Genomic DNA, 18962 nt, shown 5'->3' with positions numbered 1-18962 from the left:
GGGGAGCTGCGGGGCTGGGGGGCTATGGGGCTGCGGGGCTGCGGGGCTGGGGGAGCCCGTCGGGGCTGTGACGTCCCGCAGCCCTGCCCTGCAGAGCCGGGGCAGCCGCGCCTGGGCCCGATGCCTTCAGTTCCCAGGGCTCTGCTGCTGGGGTTGAAGTTTCATTTTTCAAAGGTATTTCTCTTACAAGGAGAACGGCCCCGTCTGAAAACAGCGGGCTGACTTTTGCAGTTGTTCTGCTGCCGTATCCAGTGATACCATCATTGATGGTCTCGTTAGAATACATCTTTATGGCTTGTTTCTCCAGACTGGTGAGAGGCCTGGAAAGTACTAATGGTGTCTTCATTTCAGACTGCTGCTAGCACAGCCCCTGCAAAGTACCACAGTGTCTAGAAAGAGGGTACTTTGCCATCAATGAAAGACACTCTGAGCTGATCTTGGAGGTATTTCTCCTGGATACGTTTTTTTTTCCAGGAAATTGATACCCATCTCGCTCAGTTCAACAGCAGGAGGCCTTACACAAGAAGAGGCTGTTCTTCACAAGTCTGCCATTTTTCTTTCCAGCTGTGTAACAAAAACTGACATATCTAAGCATAGCTTACTGTGGTGTGATATCATTTTTGACAATAAGAACAGGCAATGAAAGTTGATTACTGTGAAACTGGTTTAGCCAACAGAGGAAAAATTAAACTCTTTCAATATTTCCACATGCTTTAATATTGTACAGATGCTGCCAAAACATCACAAATGTCTAATAAAACAAAAAAAACCCTCTCTCCCACTAAATGCCAAGCACTTTCAAAATATAAGATTAATAAAGAAAGTTTCCATTTGTTTTGTCAGAAAAGAACTAAAGAAAGTCTGACTTGTGTTTCTGGACCTTCTGCAGGTGCTTAAACTTTGATGACTTTGGGTTTGTGCCAGTGGGGTGAAGCCAAAAAGTGAAAGTTGAGACTTTTTTTTCCTTTTGCCTGATACAAATACAGCCATTGAGAAAGTCTTCAACTAACAGTGAAAATGTCTACTTGTAATTACTTAAGGTGTTAACAGTAACATCAAAAAGAAAAATGTCTTCTAGAGGTACTATTTTTAGTCAGATACTGCTCTTTTAATTTTGCTCTTTTGGTTGCTAAAACAACACAAAATTCCTTGTGCCTGACAAGCTGTAATGCTCCTCGTCAGGCTCTTCCAGGGTGTGTCACGCTTTGATCCCTGACCATTTATTTTGAGAAGTTTAACAATCCTGTTACTTTGTGTAGAGTTCCTTTCACAGGGTGTCATTAACTTGTTTGCAAGAGTTGTTTGAAGGTAGGAATAAAGAAATCTAAACACCACAATCACCAACTATATTATTGATCCAGTCTGGTAATATCCTGATCTCCAGACCAAGCTTGCCCCTTTTCCTTCTCCTCTGTCAATAAATCTCTCCCATTTAAAAGAAAGTTGTTAAAATACTGCTGTTCAAGGCCAGAACCAGGCCAAAAGCATCCCCAGATGAAGTGGGAGCATGGAATGATGAGGCAAGGCAGCCTTCACAGGGGAGTAACCATAGATACCTGCTTACTGGTGTTCTTGGCAAACGTGTGTTTCTGAGCCAGCTACCTATGGGTGGAGGGACAGGTAATGAACCCATTTGGCTCCTGCTATGGATGTTACTTACTCTGATCTTCGCATATGAATAAGGATGCTTGAAAAGAACTGGGGCCTCTTTGGGAATGAGAGAGTGCAGGCGAATTAAATCCTTCAGCGTTCGCCAGAAGAGTGATTGTTGTGTTTTAAACGTGGTGTTTTCTGTATTCGCAGAGAATATTTCCTAACACTTGAAGAACAGAAGAAAAGCAAACAGAAATGTCTTATTGCAACTCCCCAAGTTATTTAACTAATTGACTGTACAATATATGATACTGACCTTGGTTATATTTTAATATTGATGTCTTGCTGTAGGTTTCAATGGTGCATTTCAGTAGAGAGATGTTGCATAAGATATAACCCAGCTTTTTTTCCATGTAGTTTATAATCTGATGATGGGAACACCAGGTCCTGGCAGTACAGAATCTAGGCACAATACAGTAGGTTTGAATATAATAAAATGCATAGAGCAGTAGAGGGGGAGAGTCCTTTAAAAATTGTATGTGTGTGCAATTAATTATAACTTGAGAATGGCCAAAAAAGCAAAAGAGCTTGAGTGAGAAAAGGATGAAGCTCTGTTCATTTAGAATCTGTGTCTAACATATAGAGAAAAAAATCCCTGCTGACATCACTAAACTTAATGGACTCTTCAGATTATTACAATATTTCTGGCTTTCAGGTGACCAAAAATTAGTATTCAAGTAGAACTAGTCTTAGGGACAATGTGAAGCTTAAATGAAATTTAGAAATGCAACCCTTAGTATTGGAGGAAAATGGAAATATAATTCAGCTTTCTTGCCTGCTTCTCTAGGACTGGGTCTCTAATTTGTGCAGTTCCAGTTTGCCTTAATGTGAACATAAATGAATCCAGAGACTGTAAACGGAGAACTGTGACTATAAAATAAGGCTGGTATCAACTGTGCCAACCCCTATTCAAAGAAGAGAAGCTTCCCTGCTGATGACAGAGCAGGCAGAACACTGCCTAGTACTGCCCATCCACATACATCTGATTACCTCTTAGACAGACCCTGTGCATAGACTTCTCACAAGTAAAGCACATTCATTCCTTCTGAAGATAAACAGAGGGATTGTTCCTTTTGGTCACCAAGTTACAGGCTATTTTTGGACAAGAAGGCTGTGGCTGCAATCCCCCTGCTCTCTCTGTGAGGCTTGCTAATGACTGAGGTGCCTGTAAACAGTCTCAAATCATGATACATTCCCTCTGGAAAAGAGGCTATGAATATATCTGCTCTTTCCATCAGAGGACAGGTACTGTTGATTGCATTGCTGCAGTCAGAACTTTAACCCATACCAAAAGCCATTTGTAGTAGAAATTAATAAAGAGCAAACCCACAAGGATGAGTATTTCTCATTGCATGTAGCAGCTGCATAGAGACACCTGTCTCTACCAATATGCTAATATTTTTTTTAGACTGGTAAAACCCAGCACTGAAAAGCCATACAGTTGAACTATGCAATAAGGAGGCTATAATTTAAATATGACCACATTCTTCTGTAGAGGCTTCCTCAAAACAAGGACGTGGAGTTTCTATGCTTAATTTACATTGAAAGCACTGTGTGTGTTTTTAAAACAGTAAATAACACAAGAAAGCTTAAATTTAAGACACTGAAGAGAGACCATGAGAGACCTTCTTTGCCCATTAGAAATTCCTCAGCTGTTTATAATTTTTACAACACTGAGTAAAGTGAATATCACATTTTGCTTGGGCTTGTCATTTTAGAATTGTCTGTGTAAGAACTTGGGATGTGCATTTAATTTGCAGCAAGGTATTTGCAGTCACTGCCAGTAATTTGTTTTATTCTAAAAGTTAGATAGATAAAAACAACCCAGGAACTGGCTATGTAAAAAGCATCTACCAAACTTGCATAAGCAGGCTTCCATGAAGACTGCTGATAGTTGGGAGTGTAAAACAAGATGAACTTCAATATTTTAGGTTTGTTGGGGTTTTTTTGTTTGTTTTGTGGTTTTTTGTTTGGTTGGTTTTTTTAATCTTGGATTTGCAAAGAGACAATAGTATTTGCATCCACCTATCATTCAGGATGCTATATGTATTACAGGTTGTTTACTGCTTTTTGATCATTACTCAGTTAACCTGTAATATTTTTTAGTGAATCACAGTTTTGCTTTCCAGTGCAGAGAGCTCTGCCTTGGGTAACATACCCTTCCAGTCAACAGGCTACTAAGAAGAGGTATGAGAAAGCTCTTCCAGCTTCTTTTATGTTTTGAATAGAAGGGTTTTTCCCTATATTAAATGAGTTTCCTGAAGATCTATTCTTCCATGAAGCTAATGGAAATGCTGGTGTATTTGGGCCCTCTTTTGAGTTTATTATAATTAAAGTGCTAACACAAATAGCCCACTTTCCCAGTTCTGAGCAGCAGAGAAGAAATGTCAACACAGGGCTGAGTCTGGAACAGATAAAAAATGCAGATAAACCCTTGAAATTATAATCAGGGAATTTTAGTGCCTATTTTTCACTGTGATCTCCCTGCCCCATTCTGCACAGTTTGCTTAGCACGACAACATGTCTGCACAATTCTTCTCCAGCCAGCTGATGATAAAGCAGACTGCTGAAGTTTTACAGGTGTCCCTCATAAACTGGGGCTTTTACAGCAAGCAGCCCCGTGTAGCACAGACAGGCTGTGTTCCAGCTGTGCTTCAGGGATGAGGAGAACTTGCTGTGCAGCTGAGCAGAGGAATTAGTGATTGCATTCAAGCATAGCAACATCAAGAGTAAGAATCAATTCTCACTCCTCCCCTCAGAGCTGCCAAGTCCCAGGGGCCAGCTGCCCTGGAACAGAGTTGATAAACACATCTGAGGAAATGTCAGACTGGTTCAGGCAAACCTAATACTCCTAAACTGCCACTGACAGGAGCGCGTATCTCATCCAGCCTTCACTGATGCTGCTGTAACAGCTCAAGCCTCTGATCCAGCAAGCCTTTTATGCATTCCTCCATCCTCCCTTGGGCTTTCCACACATCCTTGCTCTCCTGACTTCATGCTGCTCCGACCCTTCATTTGCATTTCTCTCTTACTGTTCTAATCTGCTTTATAAAAGCCGGTCTTTACTTTAGATCTCTTTGTTGCTTTATCTCACCATAAAAGCCCTTAGATACACTTTTTCAGCACACTCTCACAGACAAGTTAAAAAAAAATCCCCAAATCCTGCCCCCAATAGATAGATTTTCCTGTGATGATTTTTTCAGTTTCATTTTTTGCAAGAAATTTATATGCCAGCATTTCCAATGGCATTTAATATTCAGCCTGTTTTTTCTGCTTCTTCAGGGGTTCGGTTTCCTTTTGGCTAGGAAAGAGAATCTAGTTAAAGATGTAATGCACCTGGACAATTAGCCTCTGAAAATAGTTTGATAGAAGTCTGGGCTATATGGAGACCTCTATAAGCATAAGTTTTGCAGACAAGTGGATTCAGGTTGAGCAGTTTGGCTAATCCTCAATGCTCTGCTAAACAATTTACCAAGGCAGGTTTCTAATGAATCTTCCTGAACCAACTACACTCTGCTGTTGTCAACAAGCCCTGAACTTGTGCAGTTGCTCACCATGAGTGGGCATGAGTTTTATTTCTAAATTCCACTAGAGTTTAAGTTAGAAATAAGAGTTTAAATTAAATTATGGTGACATCTTTATTGATTTGTCTCAGAAAATGTATGCCATATTTGCTGAAGTCAAAAGGACATCAGCGTCAGTTATTTAATGGCAATTGAATGGAAGTCATGTAACTGCATAGGCAAAATTAAAATCCAGTGGAACTGAGTTACTTGAATTTGAAACCTACTTTGTTCAGCTGTGCCTTTTGGTTCAGCACATTCTATTCAAATGAAAAGAATGTCAATTCACTTTGTGCTCTGTTGCAGCATCCTCAGTCAACATGTTACTCATACCTACCTCAGAACTTCCACAGACTTCATCCTGAGGAAGGTCTTCAGCACTTGGCTCTCAGTGATGACATATCTGTCAGTCCATAGGTAAAACTGTAGAGATAGAAGGAGCTATATTGACACTGAATGTCAGCCAAGTGCAAGACTAAGAGTAGAAGTTACTCTGTTAATTCTGCACAAGCCTGATTTTTAAGGGTTAGCTAAAAGTTACTGCTTTTTAGCCTGTAACATCAGAGTGGAAACTTGCTAAGTTCTGTTCTAGACAAAGAGCACATGATATTTTATGTGAAGTTATTTTGCTAATGTAGGTGGTGCTACTATGATGGGAGATGCAGAAGCAAATTTGGTAAAACACCTTGCTGTTGACTCAAAGTTAGTGAATGGAGGCAAGTTTGATCTTGTGATGAAGATTCCTCCCTTCCCTCCTCTCCATCCTCATCAAGCTGAGAGCAGTGATTTAAGAAGGCTAAGATGTTACATTTGCTGTTTGACATGGAGCAGTCACCTGCCACTGCACCTTTGTCTTAAGTTGTTGTTAATTACAGGCACTCTGCCTTTGTACTGTTTGCCTTTGGATGAATTCTTACCCTCTTTTTTGAGTGTACCCTGTAGAGAAGCCCTTTGGTGACTCTTGCTAATAACCTTATTTCTGTGATAACATGAAGGCCACAAGCAGAAGCCATAGATCAATTTCTACTTGAACTTAAATCAGATAAGGTAAGTTATAATTTAAAACCTTCCTGAGGGAGAGATTAGTCTTGCACTGCCTCATAGCTGTCCCTGACCTTGCTTTTTGAAAGAAAATGACCCATAGGAAAGCTGATAGAAAAAAGTACCTTAGTCACAGAATATTTATTATTAAATATGTATTTTTACTTAATTATAAGAACATTAATTGATCTCCCATTTTTGAAGACAAGAAAATGAACAGTCTTAGCTGCTTTTTTAGTAAAGGGCTATTATTATATATAACAAAGAAGCCTAGATAAGCTTAGGAGAGATGTGGACTACATCCAGATGTACTGCAGACCTTAGGCACATGTGATCCAATACAATGGGATCCAACTAACTATGGCAGCCTGTCAGCTAAAGTTTCCACACGGGACTGCATGTATGCCTCAATTGTGCTGTTAACTGCTCAGTTCATGTATCTCAGTTATGAAGTTCAGTAACTTTGGGACATAATAATACATAACTTGCTGATACTCCTTGTAAAGAAATGTAGATCTTTGAAAACAAATGTATGTGTGCAAAATAATGCATGTTATATATTTTTAAAAATCCCTTTATTCTTCCCAAATTATCTATTTTACAGGAATTTAATATATATAAAAATTGAGGACTTGTAGTTAATGGCCTAAAAGTATCAATTCAGTCACTGTGAGTTAGTATAAATACATTATTGTACAATCTGTGAATCAGTGAATATTTTAATGAAGTTGTAGATGCATTAAGTTACAATCAGTAAAGACCAGCTAAATGAATGGGCATGTGCCTTTCCCATCTGGAACTCTTCCCAAACATTCATCACGGATCTGGTACAACCAGGTTGAATTTGTTCGCTGAACTTCAAGGATATGAGGCAGATATTTGTCTCCTTCCTTTCTACTGACATGCTGAATAAGGTGCTTTCTGAGGTGCCCTCTGTGAGATGCATTTTGTCCATCTGCCCAACTCATAGGATCTTCAGGCCAAGGGGTGCTTGGGAAGAGAATCCCAAGCATAGCCAGATGCTATGGTGCTGCAACACAATACTAACCACTGTTTCCCAGGAATATTTTGGTTTGTAGGTGGAGACAGAACTGCTGGTTGCATTGACAGTTGCTGACAGGTCACTGGAACTCATTTGTGGCTACTTATCTCTGCCCTGACAGCACTAGTCACCCTGCATAGGCAGAGATCTGCTTCACTGACAGGTCTTCCACAGAGATGCTTTAGTGCTTCTGGACTAACCATCTGCCTCGAGCTCCATCAGTTGTCCTGTGATAGTGCAGGTGTGGTCTGGCACACTTCCTCTGCATGGGAGCTGCTCTTGCTGCTGGCTAGAAATTCCCTCTTCTTATTACAGATGTGCTGAGAACGGAAGCTCTGCACTCTGAAGGATTTCTGTGTTTCAAAAGCTGGTGCCATTTCAAACCAGAATGAGAATACTGTTGGCTGTTCTCTGGGGAGGGCTTTTCCACAGCTGGCAGGCTTGATTTATAGTGATATCATAGAGGTCCCATTCCCTGAGTTTGCTTGTGGAGGAGGTTGTCTGAGACTGCAACAACTTCAGTAAACTTAACATCCATTTCCTCTGCTACCTTCCTGCACCCAAAAAGGCGAGTTATTCACCTGGAAAGCAGTTAGCTTGGTTTAACACACTTTATTTTGATAAATACAAGCTGGCTGCTTCTTATCACGTTTGTATCTCTAGATGCTTATACACAGATTGCTTCACATTTTGTTGTGGTATCTTTCCAGGTATTAAACTTAAGCTGATTTGCCTACAATTTTCCAGCTTCTCCTTTTGCCTTTCTGTGAAAGAGCACTATCGTTGTCATCAGTCCTCTGTGTGTCCCCAAAGTAGTTCAGGTTGTTTCAATCATTTCTTAATCTTCGGAGGTGAATTTCAGCAGTCTCTGTTATTGTGCTCACATCTCAGCTCAATATTTGCTGTCTGTTCTCTCCAGATTCTAGCCAGTGTTCCAGACCACTGAAATGTGTTAAGAATCTGGTCACAGTCTTTTTTAATGAAGGCTCAGGCACTGAACACTTTTTCCTTTTACATTCTTTCATACATATTTCACCATTCCTGTTTTTTTTTTCCTGCTTAAGAACAGTGTAATGCTCTCCATCTTTTACCCTGAATGTATTTATAAAAGCTTTTCTCTTTGCCTTTTATGTCCTTTGCTGATTGCAAATCTTTTTATGCCTTAGATTTTCTGGTGTTATCTGCAAATCACTTTAAGTTATGTTCAGTGAGCATCCACGGTGTCATTTTTAAACAATTTTTTCTTATTTTTAGGTCATTAGCAAGCTTTTGATGTTCTTGATAATGAGCATTTACAATACATCTTCTCTCTCCTCTGAATAGAGATAACCTGCCATTCTTTCAATATAGAACACTGCTGAATTCTATTAAAAAAAAAGTCAAAGGAATATTTCAGCACTAGCTGAACATTTTTCCAGGCTTATCCTGTAAAAAAGAAATGGTAGTAAATCAATCACATTTCAGAAGGATGTGGATTTAGACAGACTGTATATATGACCAAAAAAAGATTTCATCAAACTTTTTGCAGCCAGTTGCTATTTTAAGGATAGTGTTTAAAAAATGTACAATATTTGTGGGAACAGGAGAAAAGAAAGAGGAAATAAAAATGGTCTGAATATATCCAACATGGCAAGAACATCAGATAATGCTCCATTACAGCAATGCTACTGAAGAATTTTGGCAAAGAATCTGGCAAAGAAAGCCCTTCCTGCATTTCCCTCATCCCTGCAGAATGAAAGTGCATGTGGAAGATCCATATCAAGGAACAAGCATGCTGCCTTAAGGCCATTTCCATGCAGAATACAGATCTGGTACCAGATGGCACAATTGTAAAATATTTTCTGAATGCCCTAGTTAACCCTGATAATCTGCCAGGCCTGGTTTATAGGTGAACTGTGTACCCTTTTCCTGGGGAACTCGGGATTTTTGTTTCTGGCAAAGTGATGAATTTTCTCAGGTGAAGAAATTCCAAATAAGAAAAAAATCAGTCAGTGAGAAATGTCAAAACAGCATTAAATGCTTTGTTGGAAACAGAAGAGCTCAGGTGCAATAGATGTATGTCTGTTTTTTATATATGAATTATCTCTGAACATCTGTCCTTTACTTGAATAGACTGTAACTATGCCTTGTTATAATTTGTGTTAGATCACCTGTTCTGGATGTTCACTCTACTGCTGAACTCAACCACAGTGTGAAGCAGTTACAGCATCTGACACACAAAGAACTGTGTCTTAATTTGTCATGGCAGAACATTCACTCATTTACTTTCTTCTGGGTATGTGGAGCCCCACAGTCCAGCTGTCCTCAGCGCCAAGAGCTGTGCTGACTCCCCAGCTAGGTTAAGGACATTCTCTAGCAAATCACCTCCATCCCCACCTTCAGAGGTACTCTGATTAATAATTGCATCTTTCAAATACTAGAAACTTTCATTAAGTTTTCCACATCTTTGTGAAAGCTCTTTTAAATTCAAACCATTTTGCTAGTAGATATAGTGCATGAGATGTACAGCTGTAAAGACAGACCATGACCAAAACCTGCAAAATCACCTCTAATTTTAATGAGTCTAATTGTAATGAGTCTTCTGCAAATTAGAGCTTTCCTACTCCTTTGCCCAAATCCAGATTTCCCTGAGGTTTTTCTTCTCTCCACTCTGCCACTTCCAATTCTCTGTGGTGGTTACAGCAGATAAGCATCATTAGCCAATTGGTGGTGTTTGGCAGTCTGTCTTCATTCTTCTGCTAGGGCAGTTATGCTGTCACCAACAGCCCATCAGTCTCCTCAGGTTTGACAGCAGGCAGTGAGGCAAAACATTCAGCTCTTCTAAATGAATTATGTGATCCAGCTGGATGGATCCAGTCTTCTTGGAAGAGCAGATCCTATGGCTCATTCTGGTGGTGGGGGAAGGTGAATGCCACTGACTCACTCAGCTGACACTATCTCAGTCCTGGAGGTGACAGAAGAAAATTGAATATATGTGTTCACTTGTGCTGTGCAGCTTGACAGGACAGGATGGTGTCAGGTGCCCAGGGCAGGGCTCTGGAAAGGTATGGCAATGGAGAGCAGACCACCCTGCACAGGTGCAGTTGGATTTGCTCTCCTTGCAGGCTGTACACAGTCCATGAGGCAAAGGCCGAGCTCTTCTGAGGTAACTGGAAGTACAGAGTAACAAACCTAAGTAAGGTTGTAGCCATATGGAGGGTTGATGAAGTCAAGCAGAGTGTATTGGTTTATGCAGATAGCTCAGACTGTCAGGGGAACACTGTATGCCTGACACAAAACAAAGGATACGTGTTTTTCATGGAGCATCAGTTGTTTGATAAAAAATCAATACTTCCAAGCTGCATGCTACACCTCAGAAGGGACATATATTTTGCTGCTAGCAGTAGTTAGAATGAACCTTTTCTAACAACTGAAAATACTGGTATGACTGAGATATGAACAGGAAGCGTTAATGATGTCCAACCCTGCTAATTCTCAGTTGAGTTTATGTGTTGTGGCTTGTATCCCTGAAAACACAGAGGTTGTAGGGAAGAGATGTTCTCAGGCAGCCCAGCGTGTCGATAGGTACGTGGCAAACAGCATCGATGTGGTGCCCGGTACGTAGCTTCTTGCAATTATAACACGACCTTTCCCCACTCAGGTTGTGATAAATATTGCCACTTCTGAAGGCACAGACACTCAGCTTTGCCTCATGCTCTGCAAATGCTCTTGAGGCAGGCTGACACTTGACACAGCTCACGGGCTGGTGTGTCTTGGCTCACTGCTCAAAGCAGCTGATAGTATCAGACTGCCTTACAGTTTAGGCCAGATGGGACTCTGCTGAGTTTCTGTGAACAGCTGGCATCTCAATTGCAATAATTCTTGCAGCTAATCAGGAAAAGCTTGAAAGATAAAAAAAATATATATAGGAAGAAATCTGAAGCCTTTTGCATTTCTCTGACTGCTTTGTATTTGCTTTTCTAACCTATTTCAGATTGTTTGGTCTTTTTAATTATACTGCACCCCAATCCTACTATGTGTTAAAATTTTAGCTAGTGCGCAAGATGTAAAGGTTATTACATTGTAAGGGCTTGAGACAAATACCAAGGCTGCATGCTCAAAGTTTGTCTGATTGCCAGCATTATACACTGCTAATCTGGGGGTTAACATGAGAGAAGTGTGGGCATAAAGAGTAAGGTATTGAAGGAGAGGAAAATGAAGTTTACATGAATTGTGAAAAGGGAATTAAACTGTTAATGGAAACATTCATTGTGCCTGAGTTTTGCTTTAGCTTAGTATCAAGAGCTTATGCTGAAGCTGGTCAGAGTAATCTGGTTCTGTGAATAATACTCAGTCTTGGTTTAAGCAAGGTAAGGTTTCACTGCTCTTGATAAATTTCTGCTTTTGTAGATTGTTGCCTTTAATTGTTATGAAAACAGTTTATTAAACATACAGATGCTTAATTTTGTGAGTGAAATGTTCTATTTCATTGCTCACAAATTTCAAAGTCTACTTACACTTTAAAAAGTACATTTAATGAGTTTTAAATCTGATGCCATTACTGCCACTCAGCTTGGTGCTAGGTTCACTGTTTATACGTGCTAGCAGAAAGGGACAAGAAATAGCAACCTCCAAAATATCCTTCATGCTTTGTGTATCTACTCTGTACCCCTTTAGTTATCATTAAATTTCCCAGGAAAAGAAATGAAAACAAAAAAAAACATCAAATGGATTTTGTTACTTGAAAAGACCAGACCTCTTAAGATTCTTGGTTGGTTTTCCCTCACTTTGGAACTTCTAGAGCTGATTTTTTTTTTTTATTTTGTAGGGGTTATAAACTGATTAGCCCTGATTACCTCAGAAAGCAGTGTGAGATTTTTCACCACGGTTCTTTTTTATGTATAGCACAAGCTGATAAGAACTGCAGTTAAAAGGAACTAAAACACAAAGTGTAGAATAAAAAATTGTTCTCTAGATTCTCATTGTACCACAAGATGAAATAATTTTGACAGAGCATTTAAAGAGACATGAAATAGAAATGTGGAAAACGTTTTGTTCTCAAAGTTATTTTTTACACAAATGCAAAAACATTTTTTTTTGTGTTGCCTGTTGTTGCAACATATCCTCTCAAACAAATAAACAGGTAGTTGAGGGACAAAGGTCTAATAATTGTTTTCACTGTTAAAGGCCCAGAATTCCTCCCCATGAAGGAAATGCTAAAAACCTCCCCCAGTGGGGACAGATACTACCCAGAATCTTGATATTTTCAAGGTGGTAATAAAATCTAATACTTTAATTATATGAGTTGTGGGAAAATGTTGCTCTCTGGTATTCTGTATTTCACATTTTACTTACATATTTTAAAAAGGAATGAAATAATTTTTTTTTTCTCCTTGAAAATCAGTACAAAAAGCATGCACTATCATTATCAAAATCACAACCATTTACCTGGCTTTTCACACCATCTTTCAACATGCATTAAGTGCCCAAGCTTGCTGGGCCTAGATTCTTGTTAAATATCTCTAGGTAAACAAGCTCAGGTATGTTTAGCATTTATTAAGATGTACTTAAAGGAAATGTAAAATACTGCTAAAACTTTACTAACATTGCAGGATTTTTTTCTCTAATCAGTGCTGTACCAATTCTGCAGAATACTGCTAGGAGCTAGGGGAGGTCAGTAATGGCAGGCTCCAGATGAGCACAGAGACTCAACCTCACCTCCAAGAAGAGCCATTACCTTGCTGTCTGGGCCCATTTATAGTTTGAGTAATTCTGTCCTGCTTATCTCCACTTCTGACTATTCCTATGGGCAACAGTGTCAATTTCACTACCTTGTGGAGTGTCACTGTGAGCTATTAAATGGTCTGTTGCCTCCTTCTCTGTGGGAGCAGCATGCTGGTTAGATGAAGTTACTTCTGAGTTTGTAAAGTGCATTGAAGTCACTTGGAAGTGTAAACCCCTTGAGCTGTATCAGTATTTTTGCAACGTATTGGAGTCTGACATCTTTGATGCAATTATGTTTATTTACAGAAGGTATCTACAAAGCAGTGTTTCTCCAAATTAGACTTTGCTCTTAGTTTCAAGTTATTCAAACATCACTTTGTCCCAATACTTTATTTCTAGACTTTCTAGGCTTTTCCCAGGGTGGTGTCTCATCAGTCTGCTCCTCTGCTGCATTTTTTACATGGTTTTTGTTCCTCCTCTTGAATTCCCCTACCTCTCCAGCCTCTCCTGAGGCAGTTATGCAGAAGCTGTTCTCCTGCATAACTGCTGTTACTGGCCAGACTTCTTTAGGCAATGAGGTTTCTGGGTGTTTTATTGTTTCAAGGTAATAATTTTTTCCTTAGATTTATCCCAAATGATGGATGACTCTAACATTTCTCATTTTTATTGAGTCTGATTATAGTCTGCACTGTATCCCAGGGCAGGGTGGGGAAGGGAGAGAAATGTGCAGTAAAATGAAAGATATTTTTTCTCTACTGGGTTATTAGATACAGTTAAACTGACACAAGCGAGTAATATTCTTCCCTTCCATCCACTCTCATCCCCTTTCCTCTCCCCTCCCTTCCTAACATTAGGCTTCTTCCTCAGCAAAATATAAACTGAGTTCACTTCTCAGCAGCTATGAGGACCTTCAGGCACTTGGGCAGTGTCAGCACCACACAGCCTTCTAAAAAGCCTGCACTGGCCAGTTGAGCTGTGCTAGAGCTGATGTTTGCAGTATTGTCAGTACTTCTTGACTGAGTCCCCCAGCTCTATAATCTGTTGCCGAACCAACTTCTGACCTGTCACTGCTCTGCATGTGTAAGTCTTACGAACGTGAATGGATATTGAAGCACACAAGCCTAAGAAACAGTACTAAGCCTTAAAAGGGAGCTTGTCTATCTCTAAAGTAAATAGAAGCACCTTGAAACATTTTCCTGTGGACCTATCTGTAAAATAATGCCTCAGTTCTATTAGTATTTGTCAGGAGCTGAAGCCATTTTCCTGCAGACTTTGCACAGTGCATTGGGGAAGCTCAGCCTGTGCAGGCAGCACGGCTGCAGTGAACTCCTGCCCATCAGAAAGATTTAAGTTGCTTTAAATAGACTTGCAGGAATCTGAAATACTTTAATCGCCTCGCTTGCAGCAAAGCCTTTGCAATGTCTGGATTTATTTATGTTCTCCTCACATCCTCTGGAGCAAGAGATAATGGCTGATAACATTTCCTTCTACCCCACTAACTTTCCATAATTATTGTACAAAGGTTTCTGCACATGTCTCCGGACTTAAAGCAAGGTGACAGGGCTGCCTGTGCAGAACAGAGGATCTATTTGCTACAGTAAATAGGAAGTGAAGATTCAGGATTAGATACATATTTTATGAATAAGCAATATGTGGAGAACAATTACTGTTGTGAAAGAGTCAGTGGTTCATTAAATTTTAAAGTCAAGGAATGTGAAATTATCCAGTAGCTACAGCATGGTAGGTTTGTCCTGGTCTTGGACAAGGGTAATGGCCAGGTGCAAATGTCCTTGCAGTGAGGAGGGAAGCAACGTACATGGCAGACATTATGTAATAACTACATATTTAGCATTCACTCGTTAAATCTTCTTTTGGATATTTCAGTGGCCTTTTTGACATCCCAGCTCAGTTGCTTCCATCATTGCCATGAATTGAACTGCACGTTTGCCTGACACAGGAATTGGCTGGATGGAGCCTGAACACCCCCAGTTCCAGGTCCCAGTGTCTGAACTCCTCAGCTGAACACGTGCTGCTCCCCAGCACTGGCTGCTGGGTTTAGCAACAAGCAGACACAGATGGGGAGCTCTTTGTCAGGGCACTAACAGACCTTACAGGCCCCAACCTGCCCAATCTGTGGTCTCTTCCACCCTACCCTGTCAGGGCCCCTGTCAGCCCTGCCCCAGTGACACTGCAGAGCTGGTCTCCAGGTCCCCACCGCCCGCAGAGGGCTGCTGGGCATTGCTGCCCCCTGCTTCCTCCTTTCAGCCCCATTTCCAACACACAGCAAACTGCTCTTTTCTTAATAAAATGTGAAATGCAACTGGTATTTCTTTTTTACCATGAAGGTCAACACAAAGCTCATTTGGGAATGCTCTTCCATGGCTTATATGCAGATTGATCTCTCTGTAGGACAGAGAAACAGTGTCCTGCATGGCCAGGCCCATCCTGCATATCCATGTAAAATGTATCAATGGCTCATTGCAAAATTCACTCTGGGTTCATCTGCAGACTTGATACCTCTGCTGGTTCCTCCACATACTTTTCACTTCAGTGCTCTTTAATTTCTGCTGAGTTTTCCTTAATTTATGCCATCCATGGAAGTTTGAGCCTTCAGCGCCCAAGGGACACCCTGAAGTGGGACACAATGGGCAGTTGCTGACAGAGAGGAAACAGCTGGAATGATTGACCATCCTGATCTTTGGTTGGTGATTTAGGAGGCCACCCATGCCTGCTAGATAGCTGTCAAATTGACAGAAGAGAGCAGATTTTACTGCACAGAAAATCTCTAATGAGATTTTTCTGCTTCTCTAAATTCAGAAAGCTAGAACCTGTGAATGCAGTTCCCCTATTAGGCAGGTTCAAGCTTCTTACAGAGGTGAATCTGCATTCCCAATATCTGAGTCTTTGTCTTGAACACTCCAAAGTCTTGAGGGCTAAAGTACAGCAATGATATTTCAGTCTGGATTCTGTATTCGATGGTATTCAGCTCTGAAGGTAAAAAAATATCAGTAGTCAGAAGACACCTCCTACTCAAATAGTCATATTCCTGTAGTCACAAGGACACAGAGGAAAAAATATCGCCTGATTTGGCTGAATTTTCTCTACTCATTTTCAGTGATACTTAAACACAAACAATAGTGGGTATTTTTACATTCATCATCCATCCATCCATCCATCCATCCATCCATCCATCCATCCATCCTCTAACATCCCACCACCTCTGTTAACATTCCGAAGGTACATTTTTTTAAATTTTCTGTAAATCTAGCACAATTTCATGCAGACACAGCTAGAAATGGCACTAAACTTAAGGTGAGGAACAAATAGCTTAAACACAGGATCATATCACTGATGCTGTTTGTGGACCAGCTACAGCTTTACTTCTTGCCTTTCTGCAAGGGACAACAGGTTCAACCAAGAGCTTTGACAACGTCAAGAGTTACTCAGACCAAGCACAAATGTAATTTTTCCATAAGACACAGTGAAGAACAGACTGAATTTGACTGATATGCACTTAAAGTTGTATATCATATTTCTGGTCAATGTGGAGGTGGAGATGAAACTGTTGTGTGGATTTCTCAGGTCTTTTCACTCTTGGGCCTGGACAGTTCATGCAGTTCAGCTGGTACTCCTGACTGCCTGGCTTTGTCCAGTGTGTGCCACTCCTTCCTCTATCCCAAGTCCTGCTAAAAAGTTGTCATAAATATAATAGCCCAGGATCTCTCTCCTTCTGGACTTGGTGTCACGTCTGCATAAGCATGACTATTACAGCATGCTATAAAAGAGGTCAGCAATATTCAAGTTAAAAAAAAAAATTCTAAATAATTTTCTTCCAGTTTGCTTCTCTGGACTGAAAGTCATGAATTTCCAGATATTTCTGTTATGGCTTTAGATTTCATTATTTGATTTTGGAAGACCCCTTTTCCCAAACCTGACACTTTTCTGACAATTTTTTTGGTGACATTTTATCACACACTATTATTAGCTGCAATTTGTCTTTTTCCTAGAATTTCTCATGATGTTCCAATGTTAACAGAATTTTTAAAATACAGGAGTTAAATGCTCTTCATACATCAATAAAAACAAACCCAATCTTAGAAAGGAAGAACAGTGCCTGCATTCAGCTGCTGGTAGGATAGTAAAAATTAATTTGCCATAAATAAATAAAATTTTACATACACTTGCAGCAACTGGTGGGCTTGAAAAAAGGCCTTAGATTTCCTATATTTTATTACCATTTAGCCAAGATTTTCAGAATATGCAATGCCTATGTGCAAGACAAAATAAGTGGCGTTTGTTTTTATCTTTAATCTGTTTAAAAGCTGGACATCTGTAGTGTCTGTGATTAAAATCTCTCAATCTCGTTGGTATGTTACGTTTAGTTTATCAAAATGGCAGGGGTTCACAGAATTAATAAAGAGCAAGCAAAGAGCAAACATCCATTGGTCTGATACAAACTGGGACCAATAATCCCATCACACAAGGAAGCAGCCACTCAAGTTTCTCTCAGCCCTTGCACAAAGTTCAGATGGCTGGGTCTCTCAATGACAAGCGAAGCTAGAATCAGCAGCGGTCGCCTCAACCATCTGTTCTGTTCTCCATTCAGTGGGAAAGGAAAAGTAAAATGGCATTTTAAAAGACCTGGTTAATATATTCATTGAGCTCAAGTACCTGGAAACATCCAAGGCATGTGCAGTTTTTATATTAATGTGAGTCTTCATCAAACTGATAGTTCATCATCTGGAAACTGGCATGGTTCTCAGTTTTGTGTGTGTGTGTGTATTGAATCTGCAGTGTGTTATAGATGCAGATGACTAAGCATTTGCCAGCTTTTCTCAATACTGAGATTGTTAATTTGGGACAACGAAGAAGGGCTAAATCATGGTTTAAAAGCTTCACAGCCCAGCATGCACAGTTTAAACTGTTCCTCTTACTTTTTGTTAATTTGATGTAATACTGATAGAAATTCTCAGATGTGATTTGTAACAGAGAGCAGGATTAGCTGCAGCAGTATAAAGCGAGACTTTTTATATGCTACTTGATTACTCTGATGTATTAAAAAGGGCTGAAAACTTCAAATGCTTCTGCATATGCATAAGCATTTGAGAGCCAGAGCAGAATTCAGACTGGCTGTTCTGATTTAGTTCATTGAATGACTAATGGAATGAAAATCAGGAAATCTGGGCTTTCTTCCACATTTTGCTGCTTGTTTGTCTACTTTATTTTTTAAATCTGTTTGTGCCTCAGTTTCCCTGTCTCTAAAAAGAGGAACATTTCATGATTGTGAAAAAAAATAAAATGTAAGATTTAAGAAAGGACTAAAGTCCCAAGAGTGTAATGAACAAACAAATCTTGAGAAATTTTACAAATTTTATACTCGTGATAAAGTTGACCCTTTTTGTGGCTCAGTTTCTCTGTCTGCAGAATGGGATTAAGGAAATTAGCAGCTTCCCAACAAAGCAGTGAGAACTCAATGCAGCCATGGCCACCCAGTGCATCAAAAATATAAATTGCTAATCATTGCTTTATTTTTCTTAATGTCACAATGAGGTAGAACTATGGAACTGTGACTTCCTTAAAAAAAAAACTGGCTTCAAATGTATGGTTATAAACAGATTATTGGCTTCTCCACATGATCTGTTCTCTTTGGTATCCATGGCAGAAATTAGGTATGCTTTTCTGGAAATAGGATGAGATCCTTTTTCTAATACATCTATAATGACATTGTGTTTTGGAATTCATGTGGTTAACAGTTGGCAGTACTCAGATTCCTGGCCCCTGAGAACACTCAGATGAGTACCAGGAGCAGCAGACAAACAGCAAAAGCTGAAAGTGAATATATAATGAAAGTCAGAGGATAAGATTAATGAAATCAGTTGAAGAAATTTGGGTGAAAATCCAGTGACCTGAATCCTGCTACTGGTTCCTGTTGACAAGGTGCAGACACCTGTCCTGCTCCT

The sequence above is a fragment of the Chaetura pelagica genome, unplaced genomic scaffold, assembly GCF_000747805.2.
Source record: "Chaetura pelagica isolate M959 unplaced genomic scaffold, ChaPel_1.0 scaffold48, whole genome shotgun sequence".
NCBI classification, from domain to species: Eukaryota; Metazoa; Chordata; class Aves; order Apodiformes; family Apodidae; genus Chaetura; species Chaetura pelagica.
Note: the sequence above shows the minus strand (reverse complement) of the source record.